Below are 17,147 nucleotides of genomic sequence, written 5' to 3'. Positions count from 1 at the left end.
TCTAACAGAAACAGGAACTGAGGTAAAACTTGAAGTGATCTGAATAAAGGGTAGACTACAGTTAAAGGATTTACAGCCTAGAACAAATATACCATCTCCACTGAAGATTCCAGTGACAGAGAAAACTGAGCGAGAGTTCAAGGGAACTTCAGTGCATTTCCCCCCAGAATTATATGAAGGAGTGAGATTTATTTCTACAGAAAAGTTCACCTGTGTACTTGTATTTGGTGTATAAAAAAATAAAGAGGTGTATTCTGGGAAAAAAATCAACATATTCTCCATCAGTTTGGGAGGCTATTAGAAATATATTTACAATTAAGAAGGCAGGGGGAGGGGATGGGAGAGGAATAAGAGAAAGATTATGGTGAATCACAGCTTTCCTCCCAGCACTTACATAGGAGGCAGAGGCAGGAGGATCTGATTGATGTAGAGTAGGCTACAGACTGAGTTCCACGACAGCCAAGGCTACACAGAGAAACCGAGAGAGAGAGAGAGAGAGAGAGAGAGAGAGAGAGAGAGAGAGAGAGAGAGAGAGAGAGAGAATGAATGAGAGAATGAATGAGAGAATGAATGAGAGAATGAATGAGAGAATGAATGAGAGAATGAGAGAAAAGAAAAAAGAAAGCAAAACTGGTCACAATTCTGACAGTCCATGAGTCCATTAGAGGAAAAGGACTTTTCTGAAGGTGGTTACAAATTAGAAACATGGATTGGGAGATGGAGGATAGGTAATAGTACATGCTGTGCAAGTATGAGGACCTGAGTTCAAATCCCGAGCACCCATGTAAAAAGATTGGTACAGATGCATGTGCCCATAGCCCTAGATTTGGGAGATGGAGACAGACACCAAACTCTCTTGAGCAGTTACTAGCTCAGTTACCACTGCCCATGAGTTTTAAGCACGGGCATTTTTATTTGATCTTTTCCACTACAATCCTCTTCTATTCCACAGAAACATTTGATTAACCAATGTTGGAATTAACACATCTCTTTTCTCTATGCCAGCAGTCCTCCCTGTCACCCAGACAGGATTAGGGAAAGAGTTAGCAAACCAATTTTAAGTTATCGGAAAGTAGTTGTTAGTTCCCTGAGAGTAGAGTCTTTGCTGTGGAAATTGGAGGCAGCTGGCAGCTGTATGGTTCCCACATTTTGATATCTCAGAAGAAGCAAACAGGAGCAGCAGAGGTAAAAGAAGGTAGAGTGGGAAGCAGACTCAGGATGCTACTTAAGTTACAGAATGAAGGATACTTAAGAACAGATTCACTTCTTGGATATCCCAGTTTTACAAAATTATAAACCACAAAGCCGCTTTGGAACTTCGTCTGAATTGACTGCAAGGATCAGAGTTGGCTGCATGTATCAACAAACTGATATGGACAGATCCTAAAGAGTGGCTGAAGTAGTTACCTGACAGAATGCATAGTGATGTAGTTAGTCTATGGTACACTGAGGTAGGCGGCCATGGAAGTTGGACTCTCCCATCTTAAAGAACCCATGGAGAGCCCAGTTCACAGCTCAAGTCTCCTTGGGCCTGGGAATGTTCCTCATGAGTCAATACATTAGCTTGAGCCCCAGCCACTCGCCTCCATTACATGCAATAAAAACAAAGGAAGGATGAGACAAAAGAAATCCAATGGATTAGTTTTTAAAATCCAATTCCTTTATTTATTGGCAAAAGAGTGCACCATTCATGAGATATTAAAAAAAACTCATCAGATAAAAACTGGGTTATATCTATGTTCACTAGGAAATATTGCATTATATGAAGCAACAGAGACAGGAGGTAGCCTGAAAAGAAAAAAAAAAAAAAACCTAAAACCTTTGCATAGCAAGGGCACCAGTAACACAATAGGTTAGTGCATGGAGCTCATATGCACCAGTGGCACAGTAGGTTGACACATGGTTCTTATATGCACCAGGTGACTTTAAAGATGTGTTCTCAAGTACTCAGCATCCAGTTTTTAGCCCACTGGCTAGAACCTACTAGTCTGCCTGTAAAGAAGACTAGCTTTACCATGACATCCATGTGGAATCTACATCCATGTAGACCTTAATAAGTTGAAACTCTATAATAGATAAGAAATGTCAGAACAGAGTGGCAACAACCAGCCTGAAACACGTGGGTTTTTATATTTTCCAACCAAAAGAACAAATAAAAATCAAATATTCCATTATAACCATCATTCAATGACTGGCTTTTTAACACCAGAAATGCAAGGCATTAAATAATTTATGACATTCATATTCTAGGAAGCCCTTATAGTAATGGCACTTATATAGAAACACTTATATAGAAAAACTTATATAGTAATACCCTGCAGTGCCTGGAAACCTTTGAGACAGAGCTTTGTCATGGGGTCCAATGTTGAAACCCCGATGATATACACAGAAGAATGAACTAAAAATCTAGACTAGATCAGAAAACTCAATTGGGGGTGGAGGGACAAACAAGAAATCCAACAGGAAAACATATGGCTAAATAATTGACAGAAAAGTAAACTCAGAAAGTCAACAGGAATATAGCTGGCGGCTGAGCAAAGAGCAGGCTGAGCATAAACAATGACTTTCATCCTCTCCACAGTTCAAATACAAGGGCGGGTAACAGATCTCTACTCAGGTAGAGAATGAGAGATGAGTCAATAAAATCAAAATTATTTTTGGAAAGGAATAAAAGAAAGCAGATGGATGAAAAGTAAAGAAATGATTTGAGAACCCTAGAAAGCTGAATGAGGCTAAACTGATCAAGGGAGAAATGGAAAATAACTTAACTTACTCAACAAATAAAAGTCCCAGAATCCGGACAACTGCCATCCATATCTGACTCTAGAAATGGAGGAAAGGATAAGCTAAAAAACAGGGACACTCACTGATAAACCATGTAAGAATGAAGAAGGCCCCCACTCTAATGAACTCACCTAGAAGACTGCTTTTCCAGACCCCAGAAGACCAGCACTCATTCTGTGAGTAAAGCATACAGGCCTCCACTGAGAGGTCATCCACCCAGGGGAAGGGAGGGACTCAGAGAAAGGCATGAAAGAAATGGCTGGACCACGAATCCAGGACCTGAGCATACAGGCTACCCACTCTTCTCTAGTTCTGTAAGTTTAAAGATTTTAAGTTTAGGAAGTGGTCCTACAGAGAAGCCAATCAGCCATCGAATAAACCCTAAAGATGCCTCTTTCCTCGACAAATAGTTCCCCTATCCAGGGGCTCTCTGAGAAGCCCAAAGACAAGCTCAGAGAAAAAAAATAGAAAGCTGGTTGGGGGCCCAAGCACAGACAGCAGACTTCCTTAATGCATCCCAAAAGAGGATGCTCGAAGGGCAGGGATTCTCATCAGAGTATTCCTAGCAATTAAAGATGACAGTGGAAGACAAAACAAGGAGTGTGTGGGTACGAAGGAAGTGAGGGCATGGATTTTGCTTTGCTTTGTTTTGGTTTGTTGCTCTTTTTTTTTTTTTTAAGAAAGGAAGCTAACAGCAGCTAAAGGGGGAGGTGGGGAGAACTGAGAATAAGAATGAAACCTGAAATCTTGGCCCAAAATATCCAACATCTGAGTATGAAAGTTAGAAGAAAAAGCATGTGCATAGAAGGAAAACAGGCTCAGACAGGATCCCCATGCCCCCTATGCTCATCTTACTCAAACTCAGGATGCTGTGATCAATGCCTACAGAGGCATCTTTACAAGAAATGCTGTCCTAATCCTCCAACACACCCCAAATCATCACTTGCCATCTTAACTCTAGTGCAGCTCAATTTGGGTCGAAAAGATTTCTTTATTTGAAAATAAAAATCCTTAAAAGGAAGCCTTTAAGGTTACTGATGACAGAGGCCACTTGGTAGCTTAAAAAGCACAGTGCCACCAAGCACATGACGGTGTATCATTGAGACAGACAGAATCCATGGAGTCAGGCATATCTGCTAAGACTCTGAAGAAGATGAGCTGAAGAGAAGTTAATTAACAAAGGAATGGTGCTAATAGCATCCAAGTAGAGATGACGGTGAAAGAATGCTTCCAGAGGCCAAGAGAAAATTATCTCCTGTCCCGAACAGTACATCCAGACAAACTGTGCAACATGTGCGAACAGAGTCTGCTGAAGGCACTAGATTCCAGTGAACTTTTCTTGAATGCATTCTGTACCCTCTTCAGCAAGGAGAACTGGTTAGCAAAGAAGGGAATAAACAAAGAAGAGATCAACCATGAGCTAAGGAGACAGAGAACCTGGGAAAAGAAGGCTTGGTTAGGAGAGCCCTGAGAGAGATGAGCACATTGTGGAGCTGACACAGCATCCTGAGGAAGGTGGGAGTAGAGAATAATTCTTGCCTCTGTAAACACTGGAAGAAGTAGGTCATGAGGGATCTGTGGCAGCAGGATGAACACTGGAATGGAAAGTAGGGACGAGCTCCAAGACGTGGGACTGTGGATACAAGCCCCAAAGCAAAATCAGTAAAGGTAAAAAAACAAACCAAGGGAGTACATGGAACGCAAGAGCTCCCGTACAGCCAAGGGAACTGTCAGGCGAGCAAAGGGATAATCTAGAAAATGGGAGGGTGTATTTGTAAAGCAGGTATCAGAAATACGCTAAAAATGGAAGGCACAAAATGGAAAAAATGGAAGCTGAAGGCATCTAAGGGCTATGCTCACCAATGAGGAATGTAAACACCTTGGTTGATGGTTATGCACTACCTGAGAGAATTAGTTTCAAGACAAGGTCACCTCCTCCCAACATCTGTCCATCTCCTCCTTATCATGGCCAGGCAAAAAAGACAAAGACTCATGGCTCTGTCCTTTTATGCATAGAATTCTTCACTGTTGTTGCAAAACTTCTCAACTCCCATTCCTTGATACTAGCTCATTCTTACCCGCCCCCATCTCTGCCAGTCAGTAGCTCTGTGTCCTCCTAAAACCCCCAGATGCTTCACTGACTGTATAGCCAGAACTCCCAACCCCAATGTCTATTCCAAATGCACGTGGCAGACTAAATGTCTACCAACCCTGGAGAAAGGTGATGTATCAAACCTTAAACATTATTATTTTTATTCTAATTTCAAGTTTGCCATATGTTGGCAATGATCTTCTTCAGATAATTGCTGTAATAAAAGTGAATATCTAAAAAAATTAAGGGGAAATTATTTTTCCCCTTTAACTTTCATATTCAGATGTTTGATGTTTTAAGGCAAGATTTCCGTTTTCAGTCTCATTATCCCTGCCACCTTTACCATTTTAATAATTAAAATATCATAGAAGTAAACCTGGACAAAATGTTCATAGCAAGAAATAAATATTCACTTGCTATTTACAGTGAAAAAATGCCTGTATTCTAAATATATCTTGCTGGTATGCAGTAACACTGAAGTAAGATAGATCTATTTCTCTGTTGTTAGCCAGAACAATTTTAATAGGGAGAAACTCCATTATTTTCATTGTCTTTCCCACTATCACAATTAATGACAACCCCAAAGGGTACACCGTGCCAGATACTGTTTCCACTAAGTCCTTTCAATGTAGTAAATAGTTGAATGTTCCCAATAATGATAAGGTCAAATTTCCAACATTATTTCACAGATGAGGAAATAGAGAATACAGAGAAATTAAAGACTGTTGGAGCCAGACAATGAGGAAGCAGAAGGCAAAGTTTAGCCCTAGGTTAAGCATTATACACTCTGCCCAGCACCCAACCCACGGTTCTCCCAAAGTCCAGAAGAACGGTTTGTGAAAGGTGGAGACTGTGTACCCAGGACATGGGACTTTAACCAGTATAGTATGAATGCTTGCAAGTCTGAATTATCACATAAATATATTTGCAGGGGAAAAGGTTTTCAAAGGCTGGATACAGAGCTCAGAGTACTTGCTATACAAGGACTTGAATTGAGACTCTAGCACTCACATTGAAGGTTCAGAGTGGGGATTCATGGTGTAGCAAAAGTGACTGTAAGGGAGTGGGGAGGCAGAAGGACTCTTAGGGCTCGCTGACCATCAGGTTAGCTTCGGGGTCAGTGAGAGGCTCTGTCTTGAGGAAATAAGATACTGATGAAGCAGGACATGCACCTTCTCCCTTGGCCTCCATAAGCATACACATTAGCACACTAATACATACATGCGTGCGTGCATGTGCGTGTGCATGTGAGTGTGCATGTGAGTGTGCGTGTGAGTGTGCGTGTGAGTGTGTGTGTGTGTGTGTGTGTGTGTGTGTATACATCACCCATGTGTATGCCACACTGACATGCACACTACAATGCCCAATTTGGGATCTGATCTACTTCAATTACTTCTGTCTGATTTTTACCTTCTCTAGGAAATCTCGGACACAGCAAACACTTGCTCACGCTCGTCAAATTAAACAGGCTTAGGGCATGTTACATTTGAAATGGCTCCAGGGTATCTTCCATAGTTATTTCATGCTCTTCACAGTTTCAAAATTCTTATTACAGCGGGATAGTAAACAAAATAGATAAAATCCATTGTTATCTCCAAAGACCGACAACAAACAGGCCAGTCAGAAGAGCTGAAGAAACGCACAGAGCTCAATTACTCAGCTTCAGAGAGAGTGAAAAGCTAAACAAGGGCTGTAGCCAGAAGATGTACCTTCTCAACAGCATTAAAACTCCCATGTCAAGCCCCTTCAGCTTGGCCTACATCAATTACCGTGTTCCAGGCCTCCAAATCCTGGTTAGAAAGAACATAAAACACATATTGGTTTCAGATTGATGAAAACAGTGTGTATGGGGGGAGAGCACTTTAGAATCAAATACAAACGCCTCAATCTATAAATAAAAATACTTTCAGAACTTCCACAGGAGAGCCCAACTTTGAAAATAAGGACCCAGGTGTCCAGTACTGGTCCTCTGATGACAGTGTCTTGAGGTTATTAAAATATAATAAATATATAGGGTTTCTTGCACATTTCACTACTGCCATTAACACCAGCAGGTTCCATTTGCTTAACAATGACCAAACTATTAATATCTCATCTTTGAATAAAAATACAGGATGTTAATATTATTTCTTTTAAAAAATATATACATGAGTTCTGGCCAGATAGGTCATCAGGTAAATGCTCTTGGCACTCACTGTACAGGGCAAGCCTGAAGACTTGTTAGATTCTAGGAAACCACAGCAAAGGTGGAATGAGGTAACTGACTCCAAAGTCACTTTCTAAATTCCACATACTGTGACAAATGCACACCCATACAAAAACAACATACACAAGTACACACATGTGTACACACACAGATACACACACACACACACACACATACTTCAAGATCTATTTTTAAAATCATGTATGATCTTAACTGTCTTCAATACCCATCTACCCTCTACTTCAAATTACTGAACACTTAGGCATCAAAGCAACACAAGATTCATTAGCATATCACACTTTTCGATGATCACACACACACACACACACACACACACGGTCAAAAATATCACTGCTGAGCCTCACACACCCAAGCCTCTCCACGAACAAACAGGGGGATGGTAGTCCATACTTGGTAGGAAGCAGAATCAAAACAGACAAAGCACATGTTATATTCAAGAGCATCTAGAATCCAACACAGGATAAAACTTCTCACGTCTCAAGACATCAGCCCTTGACAACACTGCTAAGTACCCTTGGAGAAAATCAAAAGCAAAGCCACCAAAAGCAAACCCACTTCAAGTTTTAATAGGTCGAGTTCTGCCCTTTATACGCTCACTGAAATGACTTTTCATCAAATGAATTAGCAATTTAGATTTCTATTTCTCAATTTCTCAAATGCACCTCAGTGATTTATAATCCCTTAAAGGAAAAGGAAAACTCTCACAGCAGATAATTCATTAGAAGACAAAAAACAATGATGGGCAATAGTAAGAAATAAATATAAGAACTTTACTGAACCAGGCTCTGTGGATAGTACTTGTAATCCCAGCACTCAAGAAGCTGAGGCAGGAGGATGGCTGAGAATTTGAGGCCATAAGTTATGGAATGTTTTCTTAGCTCCAGCATAGGCTGGATGGGGTGGATTACATAGTGAGATCTTGCTTTAAAAGATGAAAAATTATGTAAAAGAAAAACCAATGCACCCATGCATTTGCATTGGCTCTGAGCATCTGACAATGCTGCCGAATGTACTTTTAAGCTTCTCACTAAAATGGGGCAGAAAGCAGCCAAGCTCCTATACCATGTCTGATTTCTCTGTCATTGTACTCATGAAACACACATCATTCTTAGAGTGAGGAAACAAACTGTAGGTACAGTTAATACTCTTTAACCTACTTTCTGTGGTGTTTTTCAGGGCACTCTACCTTGGGGCTAGTCTGAGTCTCTCTGCAGCCAAAAATCACAGTAGCTCAGAACAGCAAAGTCCAAGATGTATTCCTATATTCCCTTTGGTTACAGGAAAGGACAGGTAAGCACTGGTGGGAACTAGGCAGTTAAATCAGGATCATTTTAGCCTAAAACCTGAGTTGTTCCAGAGAACATGTGGTTAGAAAGCAAGGAGCCCCAGGAAACAGAGCTACAAGCTGAGTTAGGAAGGACTCAGAGAAGGTATGAAGGACGCTAATCAAAATCAATCAGCACTGGATGCGTACAGGTGGGTAACAAATTCTGATGTGAGAAAAATGATGGAGAGTCCAACTTAGGGTGGGGGTGGCAACAGTCTACCCTCTTCCCCAAATAACCTGAGGATACAGGGGGAAGTGAGAGTGTCTGAGACAGGAGTTACACCTGCAGACACCCACTAAAAGGGGGAAAGAAGCTAGAAACAAACAGCCCCGATCATGGGTAACTTTATGAGGATGTGGATGTACAGAAAGTGGTGAGTGAAAGAGAGAGTGGAGGAGGGACAGAAGAGGAAAGAGGAGACAGGTTAACCAGTAGAGTGAAAAAGAGGGAGATGGCAAGCCTGGTAAAGGAAGACAGAGAACCCATGATCTGAAAAGAAAACCAAGGATCATATCAGGCACAGACAGGAGTCCACACATACACGTAACCCAAAGTCCATGGAACTGGCCACCATTTTTTTTCTGAAGCATCTGTTAGGTTTGGTGCTGAGTGCTTGTGGGAGGCTCATAAGGCCTGTCTTTCATTGCTCAGTTATCATTCTTACAGTGGAGACTAATAATACTTCATATGGTGTCTGATGGATTAAATATTGAACTTCCACTGCACAAGCTATAAAATCACGCAATAGGCTGTCTTGAGTGTGTAAGAACTTGGTTGAGAACACAAGGAGCTCCCAGAACAGAGAAGAGATGTGAAATCTCCCTATTTCCCAGGCGTTGGTCTATGAACAGGCTTAGAAAAATAATGTGTGAAAATGAAAATTGTGTTAGCGATGATGCTGTCAAGCTAAAATAATGTTTTTTTTTTTTTCAAAAACTACAACAAATCCCAGCTCACCTAAAATCCACTGGACTGAAACACTGCATTTACCATAATTGGCTCTGGCTTTGATCCTATGTGTAAAAGAAGAATGGAAAAATATTTAGACTCCATGTCTGTCTTCCTCAGGAGGAAGGAGGGTGAAATTCATTTCAGTAGAAAAATAAATCTCTGCACCCTTGCACCTCCCTGCTGAGGCCTGGAAAAGGAGGAGAAGAGGAGAGCTGGGGAAAATATTAATATCGAGTCTTTAGATGAGCCAGAGAGGCCCCTACGCACAGGGCCAGAGAAATCCAGAGTATGAAGGGAAGCCAAGAACACAGACTTTTTAAAAAAGAGAGAGAATACAAAGAAAAAGAGGGGGTGAGGGGGGACTGACAACCGTGAGCTGCCAGGCACAGGCTGCTGGACTCTGATGAGCCATCTTTCCAAAAAACATGCTCTAATATTTAATTGCAGGCCATTCTGACTCTGAACTTTCACTTTTCCTTATTATCATAAAGTTTACTCAACACAGCCTTGATAAATAAAAAGGAGGAGGAGGAGGAGGAAGAGGAGGAGGAGGAGAAAGAGGAGGAGGAGGAAGAGGAGGAAGAAGAAGAGGACGAGAAAAACAGAAAAAAAAGTTAAGAGAATTGTAACAGAGCTGTGTTCCTGCTGTGCTGGCAGTTAGGTGCAATGTGCAAGCCAGGCAGTCAGGCCAAGGTCAAAGCAGGGCAGGTCTAGCTGCCTGCAACCTTCAATCCATTTCTCATTTGTATGAGCCCCAAAGAAACTTGCCCTGTATGGAACGTAGCTCAGTTGTGCATTCCTATCATGTACTAAGCTCTGAGTTCTATGCCCAGCACCACACAAAACTGGGTATGGAGACACACACCTGTAATACCAGCGAGCAAGAGGCTGTGGATTTCAAAGTTCTTGAAATAGGAAACTGAAGACCAGCGTTAGCTATGTTAGACCTGGTCGGTCTCCAAAACAAAAGAAGAGAAGGGGTACGGGAGATGGCGGAAAAGAAGGAAAGAGAAGGGGAAGACAAGAAAGGAAGGCGGAGGGAAGGGAGCAGAGGGGAGGGAAGGAAGGGGAAGGGAGGAGAAGAGAGGGAAGAGAAGAGAAGGAGAAAAAGAAAAGCAGTCCAAGGGTAAAGCTCGGTAAGTAGTGATGCCTGGCACAAAATAAGCCAGGAGTGATAATAATGGCAGAAGGATTAGAAGTCCAGCAGTATATAAAAGGGTAGAAAGGAATTTCCCTAACGATCAGATCTTTTAAATAATCCACAGAAATCCTCCTACTCAGAGAAACAGTACAAGGCCTGAAAAGAAGAGACGGCCCGGCACGGTATGACCAAGAGCAAGCTGGCACTGTGCGCTGAGATTCCCACTCCCACTCTCTGCTCTGTGCCATGGCACTGCCCTCTCTTTGCAGCTTTGATTCCTTAAACTTCACTCCCATACTGCCCACTCCGAGATGGGAAATTATGACAGAGTACACAGGGTGAAGGGAACAGTACCATCACATGAGCCTTGGTCCCCTGGTTCCCTGCAGGGTGCCCACACTGTCAGAACAAAACAAACAAATGAAAAAAAAGAAGAAGAAGAAGATGCCTATTGTTGAAGTAGGGCCTCAGACTGCCAATAAAATAACATTCTTCCTGGGCCTGGAAAGCTGGCCCAGCAGTTAAGAACTGCCCTTCCTGGATTTGGTTTTCAGCCATCACATGGCAGCTCACTACTACCTGCAACTAAAGTTTCAGGTGACAGGACACCCTCTTCTGGTCTTCATAGGCACCAGGCATGTACGTGGTACACACAGATATATGCAGAAACACATCCTGAATCTCATGAAATAAAAGAAGTAATTCTGCTTATCAGTTCACATTGAGTTGCTTCATTTTATGTACCATGGACCACGTCAGGCATCTCAGACCTCTTCCTTCCAAACCTCTCAAGGATGCTCTAAGGTAAGCGATATCATCATGTCCATCTTACAAATACTGGGGGCTGAGCAACTTGTCACATTCACACAGCAATGAGAGTGTAGACAGGGTTTCATGATACATTCCTGGTTCCAGATCCTGGTTTTTAACTCCTTCAGCAAGAACTAGGATATACAAGAACCTTATGAACACCAGGAAAAAAGGAAGTCATTAAGCTTTTTCCAATTTTCCCCCAACAAAGTGAAAAGGCAGTTACTAAACAGCCTTAAGTAGAATGTATTGAATCGAATTTCCATGATGTTTGGACTCTGGGTAAAGAGATGAAAAGATGCCCTGGGTCCCAGATTCTTCATGTGTAATTGTAAATGCCCCAAGTGCTACCTTGGATTCAGTCATATAACACACTACTGCAGAAACTGAGAAATCCCCAAACTCTCGGGATTTCTTTCTGTCCAGAACCAACTGATGACCTCTGAATAAATGTCTTGTGGGCTAGTTTGAAGGAAGCTATAAATATTACACTACAGTGACTCTATTATGCTATAAATCGGCACTATATCTACCCAGCTAGTTCAAAGGAAACAGAAGAAAGATTACTTTACTGTGAATGTACTTTACTGAATATCAGCACCACAGCTACCAAGACCATATGCCCATTCACACCTTGACTTCGTACTACATTAAGATGTAGCATTAAGATGGCAACCATTTTTTGAATAAGAGATGGAAAGGTCCTGTCTTTCTAAGTATAGCTTTTAATCAGTAAACAGAAGACTATACAAGCTTTCATAGGTAATAAACTGTACTTAATTTGGGGAGTTGGTTTTGTTTTGTCCGACCCTAGGGCTCGTTACTCAGAATGAAAGTGCCTTTGGAATCACCACAGTTGTCTGAGATACTGGCTGTCCTGTTTCCAGCACACAAGGTAGCTTCTTATCCCTGGACTCACTGCAAAATCAGGGCAGAGTGCTGGCAGCGGAGCGCACTGCTGCTAAAGGACTGCATGCTCCACTCTTTATTCTAAGAGTGTCTCCTGAGAGGGGACCCCCTGCTTCTACACCAGAAACACTTCCCTCTGCGGGCTGAAAAGGAGTTAACTTCTTACACTCAGAACTTGATCTCATTATCTCTAAATTTATCTCTGTTTGGTTGACGTTTCTAGACTTTTTTTTTTTTTTTTGAGTCTCTAAAGGGATGAAGAAGCTGTGCCTACAGTTTTAGATCATGTCACCAGCGGTTAAAACAGCATCCGACAGAGGAATCTGTAATCCATCAAATATTTACTTACACTTTTTTTTTCTTAAAGATTGGTAATGACAAAGCCCACAGGCAGAACTCATAGAAAATTAAAATGCATTTCAGGTTACCAAATACTCTTTTTTTTTGAAAAACAAGTGATATTTTTATAAGGATTTAAAAACGCAAGTTTCTGATAGTTCTTCTTACTATTGGTTTCTTGTGAAGTGAGTCACTGTCCATCATGATATTCAATTTGGTATGTGTGAGTATGTATGTATTTGTGTGTATATGTGTGTGTATATGTGTGTGCATATGCATATATGTGTGCGATTGTGTTTGTTTTTATTTGATCATTATCTTCAACATCATTGGTTCAGTGAAGTAAAGCCCTTGCACTTCTGATCTTTTGTGATCAAAAAACCCATAAGACAAAGAAAAAGAAAAACTCAAAATGTTTTATGTCTAAGGATGTGGCTCCACTGGCAGCGTGCTTGCCTAGCATGGACAAGGTTTGATGACCAGTACTGTTAAAACCAAGCATGGTAGATTGTGGTTGCAATCCTTGCACTTGGGAGACAGAAGCAGGAGCATTAGAAGTTAAAGGACATGTTCAGCTATATAGTAAGGTCAGGCCAGTGTAGGACACCAGAGACCATGTTTCAAATCCTAACAACAATTTGTCTTCTGCTTCGCATCATCACCATGTTTACAACCCATGTAGCTTATCATGATGGATGGGGCTGGTCTCAATGGAGAAGAAGCTAGAGGTTTCCTTTAAGGGCTGGGTATAGATTCAGTCTACATCATCCCAGCCTGGCCCATTACACAAGCCCTTCAGTTTCTCAGAGGTGCCAGAGGCACTAGGTGTGAAACAGGGATGCTGTCAGTCAGCTGGGAAATTTTCTGCCTCTGAAAATGTCTCTGCGCTTCCTCTGTGCAGCACCTCCAGCTGCCTCTGCGCACCACCGTGTCAGGATTAAAATAGCTCCGGCTTGATGACTTCACTAGTTCTCACAAACGGGCCAGTTGGCAGAAGGCAAGCGCTGCCTGCTCCTGAGGGGAGGATTTCTTCTTTTTTATTTGTTTCTTTCCTTATACCCCCTAATATGAATACTTGGTTTCATTTTGACTCTGAAAGACATTTCCTTCCTGAGGTTCAATTCGGCATGAACTTCATGCAGAAGGCTCAAGCTAAAAAGAGGTCACTGGAAGCCAACACTGACTGTATTATAATTTCTGAGGTGAAACTTCAAGGACATTAAAACTACTGTGTAAGCTAACCTTATATAACCCAATAGTGTTTCCTTTATTAGGGAGCAAATACCTCACCCAAAATTTCAGTGACAATTGATAATCAGCCACAACTGTCAACATCTCATTTCGTGTGTTTACTTTGGCTATCACAAGCGAAGATGTCAACACAGAGTATCAAGGTAAAAAATGACCAGTACTAACCACAGCAAGAGGACAGAGGGCTTTAGTAGATGATTTTTTTCCCCATCAGAGCTATCTCAGATAAACTATGAAATTAAAGAGGAAGTCAGCATAAAACATTCATGCAACAAAACAGTATATTTCTCAATCAAATGCCCAAATCTTATATGAGTATTTTGAAGTTTCCCTTGGAGTTTTTCACTCCCTTTTATAATTTACCATGCATTAGGAAGAGAATCTTCTATGGAAAAGCAGGTCTTTCTTCTGTTCTAGAATCATAACTCAGCGCTGCACTCTGAGTTCAAGAGAGCATTTAGATTAACTGCTTCAGTGCCCTATGGACACAAGATTTATACCCAGAAAAGACTCCCATATGACTCTGGGGATACAGAGCTAATGAAATAATGTGCCTCGCTGGTTAAAGATAGCTGCTCTGAAAGGGTACACTGCCCTGAAGAGTGGAAGAAAGGCACCGAACCTCTCCTCCCAGGCCACCCACCTCCATCCCTCTCTACTACCCTAGGTCCCTTAGCATCTACAGTGATGTCCTCTTAATACCACTCTGCAGACCTATACATCGCAGAGAACTTCCCAGTGAACAGGAGAGCATCTACATGACAGGGAATTTTAAATGGCCTACAGTGGTGTGTTCATTGCACGAGCATCTGCTGACTATCTCATGTGCAGCAAAACTGATGATGCGCTGTCTACAAAGGCAAAATAGGTACCAAAATGGTCTTTAAGAATTTTACCCAGGAGCTGAAAAGAGAGAGCCCAACCAATAAAGTGTAGTCTGCGCTCAATGGTGAGAACTCATGTAAAAACCTCAGGCATGGATCCCCAACACTAGAAGGTGGAGAGAGGCCTACGTAGACCAGTCAGCCAAGCCTACTCAGTGAGCCACACGCCAGTAAGAGACCCTGACTAAAGAAAGAGAAAGGATGGCTCCTATTTACATCGGAGGCTCACCTCTGGCCTTCACAATTTGCACATACAAGTGTACCCAGATACAAAGAAATTCACTCAGTCCTCTCTTCAGCTAAGTATTGTAGAGCTACATGGCTTGAACTCGGTGACAGTTACCATCATAGTATCAGTCTAAGCCAAAGGTCAATGCTGGGTGTTTTTCTCTATCCCTCTACATCTTATTTATAAAGGTTCTCTTGCTGAGCCTAGAACTTGCCAACTGGCTACACTGCTGTCCATCAAGCTTTGGAGATATGTCTGAGTCTGGAGTCCTGCTTCTTGCCATCTTAGAGCTGCAAAAGCAGTCCACCACACCCATCTTTTTCTGCTGGTGCTGGAGATCACAACTACAGGGAACACGCTTACTTGGCAGGCATTCTACTAAATGTGCAGTTCCCAGCCCTTGAAATCTTTTTATATTAATCTATTGTGATGCTCGGTTTGCAATATCCTTTATTCTAGATTTAGAATCACCCTGGAAACGAGTTTCTGGGTGTGTCTATGAGAGTTTCCAGACTGAGCAAGGAAGACCCACCCTGAGAGTGGGTGGTGCCATTCTATGGGCTGGGTTTTCAGAATAAAGAGAAAGCAAGCTGAGCACCAGCAGTCATTCCCCACTGCCTCCTAACTTTGGATCCACTCTGACCAATCATCATCTTTTCCCACTTCCATGTCTTGCCTGCTAGGCTGGGCTATATCCCTTCTTAAACTATAAACTGAATACCCTTCTTTTCACAGGTTGTTTCTTGTAAGGAATTTGGTCACAGCCAAAAGAAGAGTAAACAATACACTGATGACAATAATCTGGAAGAGTTTGCTACAGTTTGGGGGGAAAGCTCATGAGATTAAGAGTTATCCTGGAAAATAAGTTAAAAGCTCCAGAAGCTAATAAAGATATGTGGTGAATGTGAGCGGTGAAAGTCAATCATAAAATATTACTATAAATAAAGTCATTCACACAGTGACTGAACAAACTGAATGATGGTATCTTCGATAAACGTCAAACTTTAGAGTCATAAAAGAGCCTCTATGAACTTAAAACTCTCACCTTTTACTAATAAAACCTAGAAGAGTTGAGTGGCTCCTGCCCAATGACAAAGCCACATAGGTATCAAGTTACCATCTCAGATTCAATACTAAGCATTATTTATCCTGTGTTTCCCCCACAATTGTACCCTAAGACAGATACACACATACATGTACGTACGTTATTCTGCATGCTGACTTATATTCTAACACACTTATACAGGCATAAATACGATACATGTCTGCATAACTCAGACTCACCCAATATTACATTAATGTCTGTTTTATATATGTACAATTCACCATCCCACGCCAACATATTATAGACATCTACTATTACATTAATGCCTGTTTCACATATGTGTAATTTACCATCCATACCCCACATATGATACACACGTAATACTGCATTAGTGGTGAAATCATATGCATGCACCAGAATACACATGCAACTGCAGGACACAGCCACAATTCACATACATGTTCCATATTATTCTGTATCTGCTTTCTCCATCTACAGGTGTTGCTCATTTATACGCACACTTCTATTGACACAGACACACATAAAGAAGCTTTATATTTGCTTGTAAAGTAAGAAATGAAAATGCAAACAAATAATCCACGGAACTATATAAGAATTAAAGCCAGGTAATTTACTTGGACTTATTTACATGCATTATTTACATATCCATTTCCAGTGGGGGCAGGTAATGGATAAAAACAGAAACCATGCTTGGATTCCGGGTCTTCATACTAACATAACTCCCAGTTTCTAAGCCCATATGTATGATACAGGATGCGAATGATCAACACATTTGGGGATTCTGACTACAGAGTATTACCTGAACGATATTTTCCACCTACTATTCCAGAGCTGACAATCCAGGAGCTCTGGATGATGACCACTTTTGACATATAAAACTGGGATTCTCACAGCATTTACAGGGAGCAGGGGTAAGACACTCTGGAGGTTTCTTGAAGGCCTGTATGAGAAATTCAGAGAAAAAGACCAATGAAACTCCTCATGGCAACTAGCTAATATAGTATGCTACAAGTACCTAAGATGTCCCTAAAAATGATGCAGAAGAACTCAGGGAGACCTGGAGGCCCTTCAGGAGTGTGGAGGGGCATAAACAGAGATTACAGTGTGTGTTCAGTAAGCCTGCTGTCCTGCAGACA

The 17,147-nt window shown here is 41.6% G+C and overlaps 1 protein-coding gene across 5 annotated transcripts in view; it reads right to left on the bottom strand.

Moving 5' to 3' along the window:
* Positions 1 to 17,147, bottom strand: part of Klf12 (Kruppel like factor 12) — a 384,722-nt gene that overhangs the window by 305,033 nt on the left and 62,542 nt on the right. For 4 of the 5 annotated variants that reach the window (XM_028756552.1, XM_028756559.1, XM_028756557.1 and 1 more), the window contains exon 2: positions 16,811 to 16,951. The gene's annotated coding sequence lies outside the window, so the exon portion shown is untranslated. Of the gene's footprint in view, positions 1 to 6,286; positions 6,374 to 16,810; positions 16,952 to 17,147 lie in introns of those variants that run through there. The other variant, XM_028756558.1, reaches the window with a different exon arrangement.

Source organism: Grammomys surdaster, unplaced genomic scaffold, assembly GCF_004785775.1.
Source record: "Grammomys surdaster isolate TR1022 unplaced genomic scaffold, NIH_TR_1.0 126124, whole genome shotgun sequence".
In the NCBI taxonomy this organism is placed as follows: domain Eukaryota; kingdom Metazoa; phylum Chordata; class Mammalia; order Rodentia; family Muridae; genus Grammomys; species Grammomys surdaster.
This window is presented reverse-complemented; position numbering and strand designations above follow the sequence as displayed.